At 54.5% G+C, this 5,000-nt stretch overlaps 1 non-coding gene across 1 annotated transcript in view; it reads right to left on the reverse strand.

Annotated features, from left to right (window-relative positions):
• LOC144419471 (small subunit ribosomal RNA) overlaps nt 1–1,154 on the reverse strand; it is a 1,810-nt gene extending 656 nt beyond the window's left edge. The window contains exon 1 of the ribosomal RNA XR_013474087.1: nt 1–1,154. This exon is cut by the window's left edge and continues 656 nt beyond it. This is a non-coding gene — a ribosomal RNA (small subunit ribosomal RNA).
• Nucleotides 1,155–5,000: the final 3,846 nt, after the last annotated feature.

Raw genomic sequence — 5,000 nt, forward strand, 5'->3', positions numbered from 1 at the left:
CCGTCAATTCCTTTAAGTTTCAGCTTTGCAACCATACTTCCCCCGGAACCCAAAGACTTTGGTTTCCCGGAAGCTGCCGGAAAGGTCGTCATGGTAACGCCTCCCGATCGCTAGTTGGCATCGTTTATAGTCAGAACTAGGACGGTATCTGATCGTCTTCGAACCTCTGACTTTCGCTCTTGATTAAAGAAAACATTCTTGGCGAATGCTTTCGCAGTAGTTCGTCTTCCGCCGATCCAAGAATTTCACCTCTAACGGCAGAGTACGGACGCCCCCGTCTGTCCCTCTTAATCATTACCTCGTGCTCCGAAAACCAACAAAATAGAACCGAGGTCCTATTCCATTATTCCATGCAACACTATGCAGGCGAACAGCCTGCTTTGAACACTCTAATTTTTTCAAAGTAAACTTATCGGCCACCGCCGACACTCAGTCAAGAGCACCGACGGAGAACCGAAGGTGAGGCGAACGCAACCAGTGACACGCCTTGCGACGGACCGGCGGCGCTCGCCCAAAATCCAACTACGAGCTTTTCAACCGCAACAACTTTAGCATACACTGTTGGAGCTGGAATTACCGCGGCTGCTGGCACCAGACTTGCCCTCCAATGGATACTCGTTAAGAGTTTTAGGATGTACTCATTCCAATTACAGGGCCTCGTTAGAGTCCTGTATTGTTATTTTTCGTCACTACCTCCCCGTGTCGGGAATGGGTAATTTGCGCGCCTGCTGCCTTCCTTGGATGTGGTAGCCGTTTCTCAGGCTCCCTCTCCGGAATCGAACCCTGATTCCCCGTTACCCGTTATCACAAAGGTAGGCACGTAGCGTACCTTCGACAGTTGATAGGGCAGACACTTGAATGATACGTCGTCGGTGCAGAGACCGTACGATCCGCGTGGTTATCCAGAGTCATCAAACGTCACAGGACGAACCCGGTCGGTTTTGATCTGATAAAAGCGCGCCTCCCGAAGTCGGCGCTTAATGCATGTATTAGCTCTAGAATTACCACAGTTATCCACTTCGCTTACGAGACCAAATAAACCAAGACTGATTTAATGAGCCATTCGCAGTTTCGCTTTACGAGAACTCGTACTTGCACCTGCATGGCTTAATCTTTGAGACAAGCATATCACTACTGGCAGGATCAACCAGATAGCTGCGACAGCTGCGCTCGGCCCTTGCTGGGCCGCCCGGCGCGTGCTCGTCGCATTCGTTTAAGACCGAGGCGATCGCCTGCGGCCGTACTCGGCTTCGACAGTCGCTGGCCGCGACGTCCACGCTCTCGCCGGCAGTGCCAGGCGGAGCGATTTGCGTTTTTTCTTTGCTCGCCCTCTCTCGGGCTCGATCCATTCAGTTTCGCACAAACAAGAGCTCTGCCGGCCGCCTGCAGCGGTGCCTAAAACCCGGGCATAACAATGCGACCGTTCTGCTAGGCCGACAAGCGCTCAAGCCAGACGCTCGATCGAACGCCCCCTACATATTAGTCGAGACAACGGCTCGCTCATTAGCATCGCGTTTGTACTTTAACTTTTTTCGGCTCGGCTTCTTTCGACGCCGATGCCGGCGACGCAGCACTCTCTCGCCCGCCAGCCACCGAGAAAAGGGTGCGCTCCGACCGGCCCCGCACCGCTCTTTCTTGGCTCATTCGAAATTACTGTCTTTCGCTCTGACATGCCTTACCTAGGGTTAGGTTAGTATGCTTGCACGTTTGTACTTTAACTTTTTTCGGCTCGGCTTCTTTCGACGCCGATGCCGGCGACGCAGCACTCTCTCGCCCGCCAGCCACCGAGAAAAGGGTGCGCTCCGACCGGCCCCGCACCGCTCTTTCATGGCTCATTCGAAATTACTGTCTTTCGCTCTGACATGCCTTACCTAGGGTTAGGTTAGTATGCTTGCACGTTTGTACTTTAACTTTTTTTGGCTCGGCTTCTTTCGACGCCGATGCCGGCGACGCAGCACTCTCTCGCCCGCCAGCCACCTAGAAAAGGGTGCGCTCCGACCGGCCCCGCACCGCTCTTTCTTGGCTCATTCGAAATTACTGTCTTTCGCTCTGACATGCCTTACCTAGGGTTAGGTTAGTATGCTTGCACGTTTGTACTTTAACTTTTTTCGGCTCGGCTTCTTTCGACGCCGATGCCGGCGACGCAGCACTCTCTCGCCCGCCAGCCACCGAGAAAAGGGTGCGCTCCGACCGGCCCCGCACCGCTCTTTCATGGCTCATTCGAAATTACTGTCTTTCGCTCTGACATGCCTTACCTAGGGTTAGGTTAGTATGCTTGCACGTTTGTACTTTAACTTTTTTTGGCTCGGCTTCTTTCGACGCCGATGCCGGCGACGCAGCACTCTCTCGCCCGCCAGCCACCGAGAAAAGGGTGCGCTCCGACCGGCCCCGCACCGCTCTTTCATGGCTCATTCGAGTTTACTGTCTTTCGCTCTGACATGCCTTACCTAGGGTTAGGTTAGTATGCTTGCACGTTTGTACATTAACTTTTTTCGGCTCGGCTTCTTTCGACGCCGATGCCGGCGACGCAGCACTCTCTCGCCCGCCAGCCACCGAGAAAAGGGTGCGCTCCGACCGGCCCCGCACCGCTCTTTCTTGGCTCATTCGAAATTACTGTCTTTCGCTCTGACATGCCTTACCTAGGGTTAGGTTAGTATGCTTGCACGTTTGTACATTAACTTTTTTCGGCTCGGCTTCTTTCGACGCCGATGCCGGCGACGCAGCACTCTCTCGCCCGCCAGCCACCGAGAAAAGGGTGCGCTCCGACCGGCCCCGCACCGCTCTTTCATGGCTCATTCGAAATTACTGTCTTTCGCTCTGACATGCCTTACCTAGGGTTAGGTTAGTATGCTTGCACGTTTGTACTTTAACTTTTTTTGGCTCGGCTTCTTTCGACGCCGATGCCGGCGACGCAGCACTCTCTCGCCCGCCAGCCACCTAGAAAAGGGTGCGCTCCGACCGGCCCCGCACCGCTCTTTCTTGGCTCATTCGAAATTACTGTCTTTCGCTCTGACATGCCTTACCTAGGGTTAGGTTAGTATGCTTGCACGTTTGTACTTTAACTTTTTTCGGCTCGGATTCTTTCGACGCCGATGCCGGCGACGCAGCACTCTCTCGCCCGCCAGCCACCGAGAAAAGGGTGCGCTCCGACCGGCCCCGCACCGCTCTTTCTTGGCTCATTCGAAATTACTGTCTTTCGCTCTGACATGCCTTACCTAGGGTTAGGTTAGTATGCTTGCACGTTTGTACTTTAACTTTTTTTGGCTCGGCTTCTTTCGACGCCGATGCCGGCGACGCAGCACTCTCTCGCCCGCCAGCCACCTAGAAAAGGGTGCGCTCCGACCGGCCCCGCACCGCTCTTTCTTGGCTCATTCGAAATTACTGTCTTTCGCTCTGACATGCCTTACCTAGGGTTAGGTTAGTATGCTTGCACGTTTGTACTTTAACTTTTTTCGGCTCGGCTTCTTTCGACGCCGATGCCGGCGACGCAGCACTCTCTCGCCCGCCAGCCACCGAGAAAAGGGTGCGCTCCGACCGGCCCCGCACCGCTCTTTCATGGCTCATTCGAAATTACTGTCTTTCGCTCTGACATGCCTTACCTAGGGTTAGGTTAGTATGCTTGCACGTTTGTACTTTAACTTTTTTTGGCTCGGCTTCTTTCGACGCCGATGCCGGCGACGCAGCACTCTCTCGCCCGCCAGCCACCGAGAAAAGGGTGCGCTCCGACCGGCCCCGCACCGCTCTTTCATGGCTCATTCGAGTTTACTGTCTTTCGCTCTGACATGCCTTACCTAGGGTTAGGTTAGTATGCTTGCACGTTTGTACATTAACTTTTTTCGGCTCGGCTTCTTTCGACGCCGATGCCGGCGACGCAGCACTCTCTCGCCCGCCAGCCACCGAGAAAAGGGTGCGCTCCGACCGGCCCCGCACCGCTCTTTCTTGGCTCATTCGAAATTACTGTCTTTCGCTCTGACATGCCTTACCTAGGGTTAGGTTAGTATGCTTGCACGTTTGTACATTAACTTTTTTCGGCTCGGCTTCTTTCGACGCCGATGCCGGCGACGCAGCACTCTCTCGCCCGCCAGCCACCGAGAAAAGGGTGCGCTCCGACCGGCCCCGCACCGCTCTTTCATGGCTCATTCGAAATTACTGTCTTTCGCTCTGACATGCCTTACCTAGGGTTAGGTTAGTATGCTTGCACGTTTGTACTTTAACTTTTTTTGGCTCGGCTTCTTTCGACGCCGATGCCGGCGACGCAGCACTCTCTCGCCCGCCAGCCACCTAGAAAAGGGTGCGCTCCGACCGGCCCCGCACCGCTCTTTCTTGGCTCATTCGAAATTACTGTCTTTCGCTCTGACATGCCTTACCTAGGGTTAGGTTAGTATGCTTGCACGTTTGTACTTTAACTTTTTTCGGCTCGGCTTCTTTCGACGCCGATGCCGGCGACGCAGCACTCTCTCGCCCGCCAGCCACCGAGAAAAGGGTGCGCTCCGACCGGCCCCGCACCGCTCTTTCTTGGCTCATTCGAAATTACTGTCTTTCGCTCTGACATGCCTTACCTAGGGTTAGGTTAGTATGCTTGCACGTTTGTACTTTAACTTTTTTTGGCTCGGCTTCTTTCGACGCCGATGCCGGCGACGCAGCACTCTCTCGCCCGCCAGCCACCTAGAAAAGGGTGCGCTCCGACCGGCCCCGCACCGCTCTTTCTTGGCTCATTCGAAATTACTGTCTTTCGCTCTGACATGCCTTACCTAGGGTTAGGTTAGTATGCTTGCACGTTTGTACTTTAACTTTTTTCGGCTCGGCTTCTTTCGACGCCGATGCCGGCGACGCAGCACTCTCTCGCCCGCCAGCCACCGAGAAAAGGGTGCGCTCCGACCGGCCCCGCACCGCTCTTTCATGGCTCATTCGAGTTTACTGTCTTTCGCTCTGACATGCCTTACCTAGGGTTAGGTTAGTATGCTTGCACGTTTGTACATTAACTTTTTTCGGCTCGGCTT

Source organism: Styela clava, unplaced genomic scaffold (genome assembly GCF_964204865.1).
Source record: "Styela clava unplaced genomic scaffold, kaStyClav1.hap1.2 HAP1_SCAFFOLD_46, whole genome shotgun sequence".
In the NCBI taxonomy this organism is placed as follows: Eukaryota; Metazoa; Chordata; class Ascidiacea; order Stolidobranchia; family Styelidae; genus Styela; species Styela clava.